This window comes from Neodiprion virginianus, chromosome 3 (assembly GCF_021901495.1).
Source record: "Neodiprion virginianus isolate iyNeoVirg1 chromosome 3, iyNeoVirg1.1, whole genome shotgun sequence".
Lineage (NCBI taxonomy): Eukaryota > Metazoa > Arthropoda > Insecta > Hymenoptera > Diprionidae > Neodiprion > Neodiprion virginianus.
Window position 1 is genome coordinate 28,102,774 of NC_060879.1, and position 17,642 is coordinate 28,120,415.

The 17,642-nt window shown below is 41.6% G+C and overlaps 1 long non-coding RNA gene and 1 other non-coding gene across 2 annotated transcripts; both read left to right on the forward strand.

The window, feature by feature from the left end:
• The first annotated feature begins 1,071 nt into the window (after positions 1-1,071).
• Positions 1,072-1,178, forward strand: LOC124301707 (U6 spliceosomal RNA). Its single transcript, XR_006907546.1, has one exon. It is a non-coding gene; the product is annotated as a U6 spliceosomal RNA (small nuclear RNA).
• Positions 1,179-12,843: 11,665 nt separating this feature from the next.
• LOC124301175 (uncharacterized) lies at positions 12,844-17,531 on the forward strand. Its single transcript, XR_006907419.1, has 3 exons — positions 12,844-12,931; positions 13,353-16,862; positions 17,142-17,531. It is a non-coding gene; the product is annotated as an uncharacterized LOC124301175 (long non-coding RNA).
• The last annotated feature ends 111 nt before the right edge of the window (positions 17,532-17,642 follow it).

A 17,642-nucleotide genomic window follows, 5' to 3' on the forward strand; every position in this document is an offset into this window, starting at 1 on the left:
AATTTTCGCAACAGTTACAAGAAAATATAGCGACAGCGATCGTAATGAGAAAGAATAGCAAAGGATACTAGACTTTCCTGTAACAGCTAGAAAACTAATTTTCATTTTCTACCTGGAACTATATTGTTCGATTGTGGTAAAAAACGAAAATAGTTAAGGACCGAGCGGTAACCGGAACTAAAAGTTTCTCTCAGAGTACGTATAATTAGACTAACCGATAAATATTCCTCGAACAAATCCTCTTGGAAAAATATTTAACGACAGAAAAATTCACGCTCCGCACGCAATAGGTATGCAGAAAATGAGGGAAACAGAAACGTGCAGTTTTAATTTCGGCGGGTGATTTTTACCCCTCGAAAATTGCGCTCGAGGGTCTTTTCAGCACGTGAAAGCGCATACGAATTCGATGCTACGCGGCCCTTGAACGAGGCTGCATTTTATGGTAAGCAGTCAATTATTTGTGAACGTTATACCTGGAAGCTTGAGCGACGTACGCCACGCAGACCGCAGACGCCTTTCCGAATACATTAGGAATAACGTATACAGGGGATTAATTCAAGGGGTGGCAAAGCGGCCGTGTTTTTCGCATTGAGTGCCTGACTTACACAGGGCTCAGCCCTTGGGCATTGTCTTCTTCGTGCTTCGCTAATTTTTACGGGATATTCATTTGCTTCTCGACGATGGAAATTGGTTGAGTTGACTCGATGAAGAGAAATCTTTTCGTCGACGATTCGTGTATACGAATACTGCTCGCAATCAGTTTAAGATTAATTGCGTTAATTTTCTTATTTATATTATTTCAGCGTTTTCTAGTCTGCAGAACCATTATTTCTCTATTTGGGTCGTATGTGACAGAATATGATATAATACGTCGCGTTGTAAATATAAGGGATGCAAAATACCCTGCAGACAATTCTGCTTGTAAGTCCTATTTTTCTCCCCGCTTAAATTGTAATTCAAAATTCGACCCAGAGATGTCGTCGAGTCGTTCGGCAGCGGTTAGAATTCTCTCGCAGGTACCTGAACCCTGAGGCACGAGAATATATAAGGGTCGCTACCCGGACAACCGATGTACTCGCTTCGGCGGTACATATACTAAAATTGGAACGATACAGAGAAGATTAGCATGGCCCCTGCGCAAGGATGACACGCAAAATCGTGAAGCGTTCCACATTTTTTTTTCAACTCTTTTTTTCCGATATTACCACAATTATAATTTGATGCTTTCTTCCTGACGCTTGTAAAAAATTGGCAAACTTGATAGCAATATGGACTGCGAATACCGCGAAATGTATATTTGTCGGGGGTTGTCCCTTTTACGTCGTGCTAAAAAAATTTCCGCAACAAAATTTTCAGACGTGGATTTCGTATGTTCTTTTTTCTTGATCTGTTTTTATTCGACGATTAAACTTAATCGTGTTCAAACTATTAATTTAACAGATCAAATAGTTATGAAATAATCGTTTGAATATCTGGATTTAGCTGTCGACATTGAGTGGATAACATTTTAATGCGTATTTGAATGTATTAGATTTAATCTGCTTCTTTGCGATAGCCTGAAAATCTTGAAATCCAAAAACTGAAATCATTATTGAATGAAATCTTGGTACGACGTAATTGAATACCTTTCTAATTCGCATTTGAACCACATTTTTCATCATCCAGATTATACAATTTGTAGGGGATTTTCCATTCTCTATCAATCCTAAAAAATTATTTTCTGTTAAAAAATGTTTTTTATACAATTTCAATATTACATTTTTCAAAACGATTTTCGTCAATCTTGTAAATTGTTTATATTTCCGATTTGTACAAGAATGCCGATCACGTTATTTCCGCGTTGGTACGTATGAATGGTGATTGGTGAAACGTTTCGTGTGCATTAGGAATAACTGAAACTAATTCTACGTTGTGAAAATTTATGCAGATTGTACGAACGTCAATTTCTCTACGAATATGAGGCGTGAATATATTTCCGTGTGCGAAAGTCAGATCAAATTTCCACACCCCACAGGTTAGATGCGTCTGTGTGCGTATGTGCGTACAGGTCCGCGACAAGTGGGCATATAGCCGTGGGGGAGCCGATGCTTCCCAAACTCCAGCTGTTGGGGTGATTTGTCATCAATAGGATTGTTTTCCGGCACTCTATGAGCGAGAGGGAGGCAGCCTGGCCTCCTAAATTGCCGATAACAATCACGGGGGTGACGATTTCGAAACTATTGTCTGCCAATTGTATGACAAACACCCCGCTAGAACGATCCTGTTATTATTTCATTCGGTTGTATGGATTTTCTGCGAGTATAAATGCATTCGCAGTAATGGGGCACCGAAAGAAATCGCGAAAGTGGGCAACCTGGTGAAAATTGAAACATTTTTGCGCCCATTAGCAAAGTAGGATTTGATCCTTGAATACGTTGGAATCGGTCGATTTCCGTGCTGTTGATTCGGAATAAGACCATCTGCCGGATTCGTTTTGCCGCAGTTGTACGTTTAATTGCGTAAACTGTCTTGGATGAGAATATGTTTGGTTACAAAAGTATACGAATATTTTTAAACTGACCTTCAGTCACGTGCACAGAAAATACGCAGTCACATACTCTCGCGAGTTTTAAAGAATACGTGTTTTAAAGAACATTGGGAAAATTCAGCCTTTCACTTGCAGTTGAAGAGCCCTAGAACTCCAGAAACAATAAATGAGGGGAAAAGAGACTAGAAACAAAAAACTTGACCTCAAGTGTGGAAGTTACCGTTAGAACGTAGAAACACTGTCGTTGCCAGTACCGATAAAAACACGTTACTTTTATGCAAATCTTAAAACTGTGGGTTCTCCTCTTTTTCCGGATACGAACAGTAAAGAAAGAATTTGATTCTCGACAGAGTTGCAGCGCCAAAAAATGTCATATCGTTAACCTCGGGATAAATAATAATTGACCTAAATTTCAAACGGCATTGACTTCAACACTTACTTCAGACAAAATTTTACAGGAAAGAATCAAGTCCGTCGTTGAGGATTAACCGTCTTCGAAACGTATTCGACGCTTAATTCTGTTTTAACTATTAGGACAATGATCAGAGATAAGTGGTAAAATGTTGCGAACAGTCTTGCTTACGGTTGGACGGCTGCCTTGTCGTTGACTCGCACCACTTCTCATCAGGAACGGGTGGGCAGAGTCGAATGCCATCACTTCTTAAGGGTCCATTTCATTACCAGACACTCGTGGGAAAAAAACAATGGATGCCTTTTGTTCACAGGTCGTTTGCTTTGTGTAATTGTTGTCTCATCGTGCCGTCTATTGTCTCTAGATTCTTTCGCAGTAACGAGGAGAAACCTCAATTAGAACGGTTTGAGGGCTTAAACGCCCAGAGGCGATCAGATTTAACGAGAGAATACATAGAGAGAGAACGTAGATGAGCGAAGCTTAAATGAAACTCCGTTTTTGAATACATTTCGAATACATGTTATCAGCATTTGTCTAACTATATTATTTTTTTTTTGATGGAATTCGTTATCTTTTGTTATTGTGCATCAAACATGCGGTGTGGTGACATTATTTGCTTCAGTACTTACACAATCGCGAGTTAAGGTAAACGGTACTTTGAATAACCGCTGTAAGTTAGCTGGCCGAAATTTTGCAAACCATGCGGTGACAAATAATTATTTATTTGGCGATAGAAATTCATTAGCAATACTAACAAGGAAATCGAAATATATGATTTTCTGTGAGTAATACTTTTACTAGTTCATGTACGTGTAAAACTGACATACGTCATACGCTTTATGGGAATTTGACTTTTTTTTTAGTACGCATGAATTTTCGCATGCTAAAAAAACACCCAGCTTGCGCAATAGAATTTTAACTACAAGGAAGATATACTGTGTGGTACACGGTTGTCCAACAATTATAAGGCTATTTGTTCAAATGAGAATTAAAAAAGTATATCTAATGCGTTCAAATATGAACTACATTGTTATCCAATCAATTTCGACAGCTAAATCCGGAAATTCAAACGATTATTTCATAACTATTTGATCCATTAAATTAATAGTTCGAACACGATTAAGTTTAATCATCGAATAGGAAGAAAAATCGAGAAAAAAGAACATACGAAATCCACGTCTGAAAATTTTGTTAGGGAAATTTCTTTCAGCACGACGTAAAAGGGACAACCCCCGACAAATATACATTTCGCGGTATTCGCAGTCCATATTGCTATTAAGTTTGCCAATTTTTTACAAGCGTTAGGAACTAGCTACTAACGCGAATTTCATTCGTCGTGATTAAAAACGTACGACTGCGTACTTCGAGAAACGATGAACCTGCCGTAACCGAGGAAGAAAGAGATAATTCCTTACAGCGATAAAACTTCCCTCGCCTATTCGTAAACCACGTCACAAATTACGCAGAAACAATATCTCTTTCCGCGAAACTTAGCCCTTGCACCTCGCATTTTCCGTAATACATAAATAAATATTTTCATTCGGATATCCACGCGGCGGTGTGTCACCCTGAAAAAGATCACCCCGCAGCACGGATAGCTGAAACCTCACCCCGCCTCTCGGATATCCACCCCCACCCCCACCCCCCACCCCCATATCAGTGTATATACATTATACATACACAAACCGAGACGAACCCCGCATATTCTGCGCTAACTTTTCAATCTCGGTCGAATAATTCCCGTCGTCCCTCTCGCCGGTTACCTCGGCAACGATCTGGCCTCTCATTGGCTGGCTCTGCCCTCCCCCTCCACCCCCGCCGCCCCTTCGGCGGCGCACTTAGCCTCGTGGTTAGCTTCAATGAGCGGATAACAACCACCCCCGTCATCCGGGGCCTGTAATATCCACTTGTACAAATGGATGTGCGGCTTTGTCAAATCAACTGACGTTTGTGGTAAACAACCCTGAACCCGATAGATGGAGGTATACGATCGCGATAAAGGTGATTCGCAGCCCTGCTAAAGGGGCTTATTAATTCAAGCTTATTGAACCAGAACTTGCTGTGATATTAGGCCGACGATCCTGCGTATGTGGTTTTTAGAACTTTCGTCCGTTATCGTTATCCAGTTTTGTTACTTTCTAGCGATTCTTTTTTTAATTATGTCATATTATTTTACGGTTTTCGTTCACTATGAGCTACTCTTCGATTTTATCGTATTTAGAGATTAAACGACCAGAAAAGTTCCGACCGAAGATCAATTGAATCATAAATGATAAATTAAATTAACGAAAGACCTAATTCTTCGCTACGACTAAATAATTACTTATGTTAAGTGAGCACACAATACTGAAGCTTATCTTCAATTTGTTAATCTCATAATTCGGTGACATTTCAACGATTTTTTTATACCTTCGGAAATAGAATTCGAATCAGTGGGTACAGTTGTGTAACGGTTAACATGGTCATACGGTGTGTTCCGCTATGTTATAAGTCAACGGATCGGATTCGCGTGAGCGTTTCAAGAACATTGATAAAATTGTAAAAATAAATTGTCCCTTGATATTTATTTACGTAGCGGACCTCGAGGTTCCTCTTACACGGTAAAGTTTTCTAATATCATAAGCTGATTAAAAAGAAATACGTACCCTTTCTAAAAACACATACTTATACAAATTTATTTCAGTCATCTCCGAATTCACTTTCTGTGATAGGGTATTGAGTAAAGTGTACAAGGTGGAGAAAAACAATCAATAAGCTATTATTTCAAAGGTTACTATGCGTAAGTGAAACGCGTATAAGTAAACAGGAAATTACCCTGCCCTGCAAACGCGAGCTTTAACATACATATTTCGTACAACGTGTTTCCCTCGTCCCGGATGTAAAGAATATTATATGTACGTATAAATCAGAAGTAAAAGTTCACTCGGGGTTATTGTCCTTTGATTAGACGTAATTTCCGCCTCTTGGTCCTGATGTTCTGCCGTTCGTCAACCTCGGGGATCTTTGCCACATTCGGTATAATGATAGTCGAGTTTACTCGTGTATTCATTGTCGGATTATGTACGACAATGTGGATTACAAGGAAGACACTCTAATATCAGGTACTATACACAATTATACACAATTTCTTTCCTTTTTTCTTCGGCGATGATCGTTGTCCTCGTTATTTTCCGAGTCGTTTAATAATCAGCAGTCGCAACAATCGTGAAAGAAAAATCACCCGAGGCGAACGGACGCTAATAATTAGTTTGCTAAATGAACCAAGAGTATAATAATCTGAAAATTCAATTTTGCCGAATAAGAAGTGACCGAGTTAGTTGTTTGTAATATCCTTCTTGAATAAGTTGCGTTAATAAAATATTATACAATTCTTTTTTATGACTGTAAATTATTTTATTCGCTGTAAACTGATTGGGTTCAATTAATTTGAAGCTATACAGTTTGTTAAATTGCTTAGCCATTATTATCTTGTAAACCTGGAATTTCAATTAATGATGCGGTCAAAGTCTTCTCACAAGTATCGCAGTCAATCCTGATCTATACGTCGTAATTTAGCCTGAATCAGAGTTCAATCAGCGTTTAATTCAGCCAGTATACAAGCACGTACGATTACAGGGTGTCGATGATGGTGTAATACCTACGCACGAAGAAGAGACATGGATCAACCCTTGGACGAGTTTGTCGCGTTACTTTCATCAAGGGTTCGTGTAATCCTCATCCCTTACGAAAGCAGCGACACGAGATCACCCTTCGCTGTACGGTGTATATTATGCCACCGTAAACGACCCAATCAGTGATCTTTGTGCCCGCAATCACGCGTTGATTACCCGGCGGTTATACCGCGCTTCGCAACGGAGACCGAGTCGCGTAATCGTTCGTTATGCAAAAATTACTGATAGCACAAGGAAACGAGCGATTTTCACAATTCTAGTACATAAAACATTGGATCGTTAGTTTTATCGCTGCCGAAAGCAGCGTATGATCGAAAAATACCTCAAACTTTGCCGCACAAATTATCAAACTACAAATATATAATCATACATCATATCGTACATCATACATCGTATCATACATCATACATGGTATTAAAGTTCGAAACCAAAGTTTGGGTGTTCGGATGTTCGGAAAGTGACGACACACAAATTTTTTTTTCTCTTGACGTCATCGATCTATACAGACGAAAATCAGCTAGCCGAATTCCTCAGTCTGGAAACAACCGCGCACTAGAGCGGACGGATGAGAATCTCGCTCCGTAGATTTCGAGTACCGGTTTTTCTACCTCCTGGATCCCGCGCTCCGGGTCCGCTTCCTGGTTAACTCGAGTTCCAGGACAAGCGCTCCAGGTACGCTACCCTATAAAACTCGACTTCCCGGACAAGCGCTCCGTAGTTTCTCTGCTCCAGGTCCAGTACCTGGTGAAACTTAACTTCCGGAACAAGCGCTCCGTAGTTCTGGCTGTCCAGGTCCTTGACCTGGTGACTTTTGACCTTCAGGACTAATTTTCCGTAGTTCTCGCTGTCCAGGTCCGTGACCTGGTGACTTTTGACCAAGCGCTGCGTAGTTCCTGCACTCCAGGTCCGCTACCTGATGGAATTCGACTTCCAGAACAAGCGCTCCGTAATTCTGGCTGTCCAGGTCCTCCACCTGGTGGATCTCGATCTCCAGGACGAACGCTCCCTAGTTTTGGCTGTCGAGGTCCGTGACCTGATGACGTTTAACTTTCCGGACTAATTTTCAAGTTTACAAATTTGATTATTGAAAACGTCATATTTTTTTACTATCAAACCAATATGCATGCTTCAGATAACATTTTGAATCGGAAAAGAGAGCCGAACGACCAGGATCAACAAATTGCAATTGGTGAGTGGTTGGCATTGTATACATAGGAATATATGACAATAACGTCGTACACTTAGAGCTAAAATTGCTGCGCGTAGTGTTTCAAATCTGTCAGCACTTAGCTGATTGTTCTGTGGTATTTTTCGACGATATTTATTGTCATAAAATGACAATACGTCATACTTACATGCACGTGTAAACGTGATTTGTAGCATTATAGAGAAAAAATCTTACGGGCAGATTCGGTTTGCGTCACATGCACGAAGACAGTGTTTATTCTGCATACTGTGAAGCAAATATCAGAATTTTTTGGGGAGTCATCGTGCCCCAGTCTCCCCTACAACCATGTCATCTTGTAAAACATTGACAACGAGTAAGCGAACGCACGAGCACAAACACCAACTACACTAGGCATCCGACCCCGAGCGAGCTTTGGCGAGCGAGTGTTTTAAAACTAGTAAAGAATTACGTGTGAAACCATTATCCAGCGTGAGATAATTTGGAGGTAACAAGACAAACTATATTAAATAAATACATAAATAAATAAACATTTATAAAGTAGTTGCGTTACTGTGATACGATTTGAAGGAAAATGGTTACTCGTTGAGTGGAAAGAAGGTAGGTATTCTTCACCGGCGTTGCACCCCTAATGTAAGGAGAGAAATAAGGAAACCGAGCAAAAAGGCAGATAAAATAAGGTGCTTCGTGGTTCGCGGACTTATCTAGTTGTAGAGTTGCAGGCGGGGAACCCCCATTGAATCGTAATTGGAACCTTGGGGGGTCTGACCAACGGCCGTGCTCAAGCACTCTCTCCCCGTACATGCACACATACGAATTCATACACGTATAACACGTGTATGTATACATCCGTCGTCATCCTTACACGGAGAGTGTCTGCTCGGCACGAAAGGAATATAATAACCCGTCACGTTTTGTTATACATATCCAGTGACTGCGACCGGAACGCGTGAGAATCGCGAAACCTCCTCGACGCGCGAAATCGCCGAAAATATTCGGCCAGGCATTCGATTTTTCTTTCTTCTTCTTTCGTCAAATTATTCTCAACCGCGCGATTGTTAGAATCTGCATTCAAAAAATATTAACTAGATTGTTGTTGCGTGAGATGTTTAAATGAAAAGGCCAAAAATTCATAGTCAAAATCATTTCATAAATTGTTGCCTTTATTGCAGGCTGATCAATTTTTTAAATTTTTAACCAGTAGGATACTTTGTAAAATTAAATGCGCAAACGGCGTTCTTTTCGATTAATTTGCTAAAATTTTTCAGACTCGATGCGCGTGCACATGTAGTCGGTACGGAAATTGCTCGATCGAACGTTATAAACCAGAGGTATAATAAAGTGTAATACAACCTACAAACACGCACACACGCATCAATTATCAAGCCATTCTGCCCGAACAAAGAACCATCGTTAAGCTGACATTTAGCAGGATCGATGAAGCGTGATTTTTCACATATTCCGCTTCCGTTATACTAGGTGACCAAAATTTAAGCAAATTTTAATCACCATTAATTCTTCGAATACTCGATTCCATGGTTTTTGAAAGTATTCAAGCCCAAAAGAAAAGTTATCAGCCATAGCAACTGTATACAATTAATGTCAAGGATGTTTTTGAAATTCCGATTCTTAGTTTCCTCCAATCTTACGCAAAATCCGAAACTCATTTCAAACAGAGTATAACTGACGTAACGCACGAAATGCGCTGTCTTTGTAATATAGATAATTTCATTTTGTTCCCACACGAAAGAATTCAAAATCATGTTTCAATCCATGGACGGATCCTTTTCTCTCCGTTCATTTTCACCCATCCGGATCATGAAGTGCAATTCACGATGCACAGAATCGCATCTTGCGCAAAAAATTAATACTTAAAGCTCGAGCCACCCTGTATCCGACGGTTTGTGAATCGCTTGTGGAGGGAAAGAGTGTCTGTTACACCTGTGCTGGCACCCTGACGTAGGTACCCGTAACCTGTTATACGTATGTCGCAAAGCGTATACCTTGTGTAGGTGGGACACGTTTGCCTGCATCGCGGATGCCCTCCATTCAGCACTGAACGACCGAGTCTCTCTAGAGACATTCAACGGCAGTTATATTCATGCGCGTGACCGATCGCCAATGGATTCCCGTGTTTCCTCGATTGTTTGCGATTTCGAACGACGCCAGCCGCGTTTGATCCGACCTCCACTGTTCTAAATCGTTCTACCGTTATCTTTTTTTCACCTCCTACCTTTACGGACCAGATCGTTACGATTTCACGAACGAAGAAGACCCCGCTCCTCTTCCTCCTCCTCCTCCTCCTCATCCTCATTATACACGCGCAAGCTGCTTTCCGAGGAACACGCGAAAGGATGTACAATAAATTCCTTTTCGACGTATGACACAAAGGATGATACCTGTTATACAAAAACCCACCGAAGGGATGCAGCCAATGTATTTTTATCCGTCCGTGTCGCCACTTTATCTGTTCAACATCGCGCAAAGCTGGCATTACCCGCAATGTGGTCTGTAATCAAGAGAAAATACGTTCAATTTTTTTTTTCCCCTTTTTCTTTCTTCTTCCTCTTTTGCTTCAAAATTTACTGCCTCAGTTGGACCGTTCGGTTGAAAGATTAAAGGATTCTTAATGGCACTCGTATAAGATCTCTTTTCACTTCACCCAAGCCCCGGCTGTTTTCTGTATGTACGCGCTTTCGTTATTATACTCATTATCCGATTTCGTTTCTCATCGAACGAGTCGGTTTGCCTGTCGGTATTCTCCGATTGCCAAAAACAAATTATTCACCTTTGTCATTTTTCAGCTTAATTATCGCAGGTAGCAGAAATTATACCTTTGTGCTACCTAACAAATGCACTCGTATCTGTGCACCAAAACGACCACGTCGTTCAACCGCCAAGTAAAAGTGCTGAAAAGCCGCACAGCGAGAAAATAATTTTCAAGACTTTTCACGTAGCTTGCAATTCGGCAACGCGGGGTGTATAATTATATTTCAGTAATAAAAACATTACCGTCGATACAAATCGAAAGTTCGAGTTTCAGCTGCTGCCCCGTTCGGAATCTTCCGCATCTCGTAATAACTCAATTTGCACCTGCAAGTAGAGCTCTGACGTAGTACAAGTATTTTAATTAATTACAGCGTAATTAAGATACAAAAAAGTAGTCATTATATTCACATTTCTGCACAAGTTGTATGTGTAATACTCGACTGCGCTACGACTACCGCGTTAAACCCTGAAGCTACCGGGGAATGCAAACGAAATGCACACGAAAACGTTGCGTTCGTATACCTATAATATGTACCCGCACATTACACACGCAAACATTCCTAGGATACGAATTGCAACACCGAGGTGCAGTCGAGTCGAGATCGCAGCTTTCCGAGAACCTACCCTTTTCCACCACAGCTTCGTGCTTGCGGTGTACCAACGTCATTCACAATGTTGCACATCGTACACTCGAGGTATGCAGGCTGCATCTGCATCCGTGACGTGAATTATGCGCTACGCCCGGAATTAATTAGTTTCGTGTCAGTTATTTTCGAGTGGATAGGCATGCCGTGATTATGTGTATATGGACCGCGAGTCAACACTCTATGGTTCTTATGCAGGATCCGGGCTCGCGTCTAAGTAATTAAAAGCTCATTTCCCGATTTTACTCGGAGAGGGGTTATTAATTATTGTACTTCGACGGAATCCGGACGTAAAAACTTGGGTAAAATGTGATTATCGTGATTTTCACATCTCGGGGATAGTTGAAACGCGTCCACCGAATGCCATGTGTTTTTTAATTTCAATTTAACGAGTATTATCAACGAATATTTGCAAGTAAATAAGCAACATTTTCGCGATCTGCCCGAAGAAAGTGGAAGGTAATAAAAAATTCAATTCCTCGTGAACGAAAACTTTCGTGACGTAGGTACGTAAACGCACAGAACCAAAAGAACTGCAATTTTTCCGACAAAAGATTAAGTGGATCGTGATTCTGATTCCAATTTTTAGGGACTTCGATTCTTGATACAAGTGAAGTTCCTCATACCGTACAGGAAATTAGCGAAAGTTGAAAACCAAAAACCGTTTGTCTCGACACTGTTGTGGACAAATTTGTGGGCGTGTCTTATCGCAGCTCCTCTGGTTTATCCCTGGAGAATTTCAATATAACCCAGGATCTCGGTACGCAAGGGTTGGTCCAATATGGGCGTCGCGACGCAGGCGCCGAATGCTCCTAAAACTAGACCGACTACGAGTTTCTGTTCGCCTGTTGTCCCACCGTTTGATTCGTCCGAATCGAGGCTCTAAGTGCCCTGCCATTAGCACCGACGGATACAACGAAAACAATTCCGAAATCTGCATGCGTGTTAATTTAACTTGTCCGGAACGCGGCCCATGTGATGCCAAGGCGCCGTTCGAATGTCCGGACGTCACCCGCCCGTCCCAGACACCCATGTCCGTGAAGGACACACGCGTATTTCCGCACCTCCACCATCGGCCTGGTCGACCGCTGTACTAGGACCCCTAAAGCCAGGTAGGCGAACGGGTCGTTATAAAGTGTCTCACAAACTATGGGAGAAATGCTTCCGCCCCAAGCGTACTTCCCTGTTCCAAAAGCGAGCTCGTGCTTTGAAGCTCGATTTGGCATAACGCTGTAGCTGTTGCGGTTGTTAGAGTTTGCACGATCTACCGCTGTACGAGTCCTTTATGGTTTCAAACTTGCCTCGGAGTTGATTGAATGAAACCTTTCTGTAGTGGGGAGTGAACCCAATACCAACATCCACTGTCGAGTGCGTGGATGGATTTCAACCTTAATGAAACTTGACGAATTGACTACCGGAATTGATAATCGACACTGACTATATAAATATACCTGTTAGTTGAACAACATGATTCTGTGACTTGAACCTCTTGCGATTTTCTATAGTAACCTTATTGTGCCAATGACCATGAGGCGATCGGCTAATTACTCTGTATTGTCAACCTGCAGGTGTGTCGACCACGGGTGAATCCAAGAGGTAGCCACTCTGTCTTCGGCAGGGGTTCTAAGACGCCTCGGATCAATACGAACAAGGGTAGCTGCCGCCGCGAAGCTTCTCTACGCCTTATAGTTCCCGCATGTTCGTTTCCAGCACCCAAAGAGGGTTAATATCATTAATACGAGAGACTGCTGGGGAAACTCCAAAACCTTTCTTTCGTAACGTTATCTCGCGTCCTTCTCGTTCACCCAAACATAAGAACGTTGCGAAAATGCGCGTGTTATCCAAACATCATTAGTTAGAAATGTGATCAGTAATTATTGTGCCTTTATTTTGTAACAAACTATTTATCGGTCCGACAAACTTGTGGGTCGTGTCCAATTTGTGATGACCTTTGATTAGTTTATGACACGTGTTTTATCACAATTATGAAACATTGGTGAAACAGTAATATTCATTCGCTACGACGAAAATCTTATCAATCGCGCTTACTGCACTCCTTGCATCAAGGAGGATATTTACCCCCTAGTAATCTGGGCTGCACCAGGGTACTATGATTAGGAAAACGCATTTTCTCTGGTTCTAGGAGTTGCAGTTTACTTAGGCTGCTTGGCACGTGCAAAAGAGTCGGCAGCAAATTTTTCGTGACCAGGAATACATGGGGTGGATATTTCAGCATTTTTCCGTGGTGCATATAGGTATACGGAAATTCAAAGCTACCTGCAGCATTAACAACTATAAAATTGAGCTGTCAGCTGGCGAAGCTGGTGACGGAAGTCCAAGTGGAAAACCGATCGTCAACGTCCCGTCATTCGTCAAGAAACGGGCGTCGGAAACATTCGTTGGACCAGGACACCATGACTTTCCTGTATGCCATCCGTCCTTTTCCCCGCTATGAAAGCCTGGCGAATAAGCTTTAAAGCGTCACCACTTTCATTGACTCAGGAAAACAGGATACTCGTACAAAACAGGCGGGAAAACATAGTTAAAAGAGAAATATCGAACATGGTTGTAATTAAATATTGAAATGGTGAGGAAAAATATGTTATTCATATATACCGTAGATAACAATCATCGATTACTTTTCTTTCGTCCATCGGTCCATCTGGGTGCTTGCGGACCATCTCTTTGCGACGTAGACGTCATTAAAAATTCATCGTAACATTTTATTAAACGGTTCATTTTTTTTTTTTTTTACACGATCAAATCCATACATCATGGAACAATCGTAAGCGGTGAGACTGAGATATTTGCTCTTCAAAGTATAACGAACGTAGCGGGTTTCATCATGCGTGGATAACTTGGTAGACGAAAAGATACAAATAGACGAAAAATAAGGAAACAACTATCGATTGCTTGAGTTAAACGGACATCAAAACGAAACGAAGATTTTACTACCAGGATCCAAGGACCGTAGCGAAGGACATGCGTTAGATGGCCGGTTGTGTTGTAGCTGGCACAGGCGTGGTGAATGAAACTCCGCAATGCAGGTGACCACCACGTATATACTTACACCCTTAAGCCACGTTGTCGAGAATGGAACGCTACTTTATCAGGACTCGAGAAGTCCGACCGACCTTTCATATCCTCCCGTTTTTGAATTAAATATGAGGGCTCATTCTTGAGTTGGGCGTTGCCTCGCAACCTAGCGCGCTCAGGGGGCGCATCAAAACAAACTGTACGTTAAAGTAACAGGGATCAAGAACTACAATGAAGGATGGAACTGCAGGGAATGAATGTAGCGGAGTTCGATCGAGCCTAGGTGAACAATGCTGGTCGCCAGGACGCCAACCAGATCGTAGACTGAACTACCAGGACTTGAGGAACAGGGTAGTTCGCCTGTGCGGCAGGATGGCTTTGCCCGGGTCAACCGACGCGACCACATCTACGAGAAAGGATCGTCAAGACGAGTATCGTGCCCTGTTTAACAGGACGCGAGAAACCCTTCGAAGGATCTCCCCGGCAAGAACAACTGCCTTCCACTTCACCTTCACCCAGGACCGTACAAGTATGTGCTACGAGCGTTTGGAAGGACGCGGAGTCAAGTAACATACTTAGTTATCAGGGACCAAGAAACGCCGAGAAATTCGCACAGGATTTTAGGGTCCTTGCAAAGTGGGGCCACCAGCTACTATTTTCAGGGGATCTTTACCAATAGCTACGCCTTGGGCTTTCCGAACGAACCCCAAAGGGTAGATTGTTATTGAAGAACAGGATGTGAGAAGTTGAAAGGATACACGTTTCATTTGCTCAAACTGACCTATGGAATAACTACTAACATTACCAGGTTCGACCAAGCGAGTCCTTGCTGTCTGTTCAGCTGCCAACTAGATGAGTGCGAAGGCGAGAAGCATCCCCGATTACCAGGACTCGAGGAATGCTTCGAGGAATTCTATGGATTTTTCTTAGCGCGAACCGGGTTTCAGCTTTTCATATTATCGACTAGAGTGAAACGGTAGGAAAATGAGAAGCACGCTAAAATATCAGGATCTAAGAAATGCTACGAAAGATAGAAGCACCGAATGTGAACAAGTCAATGATCTACCCAAGTGTTGCAAATACTCGTATAATTCCGACAACGAACATTCCGACCTACCAAAATACCAAAACAAACTTCATCCGTTTTTCGAAAATGTAGACAGCGTTCGAATGGAAAATGAATTTCTTATATTATATAGCAAAAAAATTTTTAAAATGTTTCTCACATCAAATGTACAAACAACTTGGAGTCAATATCGAACTCAACGTCTCGAAAACCGATGTAATGTTACAATACAGGATAGTCCATTTCCGTACCAATTTCTTTGGTGTTGATTACAGATTACATTCCTATAAAGTTAATAAAGTTTTTCAGTTCCTTTATCAATAATTATTAATCAATTATAACAAATCCGTGCTGGTCTGAAATATCGAACAGCTGTTTCCATTGACCGGCATTTTTCTCTGTCATATTCAAAGCAAGATAAAGATTTAGATAATTATTTCCCGTGCCCGAGAGTAAAGTCTCGAATGCTTTCGAGTTTTGTCTCAAGAAATCCGGTGAGTAAAACTTGGGAATCGCCACCTCTATTGTAGCCACTTGAAATCGTGGTATATGCCATGTGTGACGGTGAAAATAATCGACGACTTAGCACCAGTATTATTATTATAGGTATAAAAATAAGAAATCTTAAAACCAGCGAATGCCATCTGATAACAGGTTTCCATGAAGATGAAGCAACACCAATGAAAGGAGGCTCCATTGAACTGCTAAGATCCTGGCAGATTTTCAAAAAAACTCCACGTGTTGCTTCTCTGCTGTACACACATATCATTTACAATACGGATCGATTACGGTCAAATGTCTGCATAAATTGCATATTGCGGAAACGGCGTGTACAGTACACCGCAGCTGGATACAGCACACATTACGGTCATGCTGTCCTCGCACCAATCTTCATTCCAACTTCTTCAGTCATACAGAAACCTCGGAAAAGACCTCCACCGGAGTCTATATCCCTGAACCCGAACTTCCTGTTTCCTCGTGGTTCTTTAACCAACAGTATCGCTGTGAGCCAGGAAATGTCGCACCGGAAACAGGAAGGAGATACATACATACAGTACGAACATCCTCTTTCATTCTGCTTTCCTAGCACAAGTATCTGTGACCGCACGTGGCTGGTTCCTCATATTTCGAATTACAAATTACAGCTCATTATTCCCCTGTCCATAAAAAAAGTTGGCGACCGTGATGAATTGAAATACCGTATCCATTTATCTGTGCACGTGTATATCGTGAGGGTAAGCTGTGAAAACAGCTAAAGCTAAGCTCAATTAAACACACAATTAACTCGTGATTTTCTCACATGAAAATGTAAATATCTCGAAGAAGAAGATAACGATGTGTGTTTCAGATCATGCCATAACCGCGGAGATTCGAAGTACATCTGCATCAAGTCCTTCAAACAAGGGGCATATTTCCAGATCAGGGTTGCATGGCGGGTACGAACGCTGGTTACGTGTATATTCTGGGAGGGACGAAGTAAAGCCAGATCGATTCCCCTGAATCCTGGCAGTAGAAACAAATCCTCACAGCTTCTTGTTGCTGTTGTAAAATGTAATAGTATTTTCCCTTCATTCCCTCTATCTTTATTGCCTATCTTTCTCACGTCCGGTCATAATTGTAGATTTCAATATTTCTTTACAAACATAATATGTCCCATTAATATTCACCATTCCTGATGCTGATTTTTGCACTGTTGATTGGATACAAAATATTCTAACACCCATGATCAAGTTTATGCTTGGCAAATAATTCATCAGCATCGAATACGTGAGTGTGATTGAAAATTTGAGTTTTAACTTGAAGTACGGAAACATTGGATTTCTCTTTCAGAATTCCAGGAGGAAAATGAGCTCCCACGCAACACTTCTGCTAACTCCGTTAATTGCCTCAAACGCGAAGCATATTTCCGCACCAAGATTTCATAACGCGCGGCTGGTGGACGAGGACGAGTTCGGTGCACGAAGCCTCTTGAAAATGATGCCATCCTGGGGCTGGTGCCCTCCGGGTAGCGTGCGCGTCGCATCGTTACCTTTCCATAAATTTTTCCAAGCTTCGGGTCGCCTTTTGTATCAGGATGCCATGTTAGTAATTTCGACATCGAAAGCGCTCAGACCTTCGACTAGAATTGGACACAAGATACTTGAATTAACAAGAAGTTACCTGCAAGCTCAAAAATATATTCGTAATTATGCTTATTGTGTTTGAAATTCGTGATTTAAATAAAACGTTAATCAGTGTTTGCATAAAGTCCTGCAAACGGTGTTCGTGATTGCATATATTATTTTATATCGCTAATTCAAAGATTGAAAAACTTGTAAGAGTTCGCTTGCA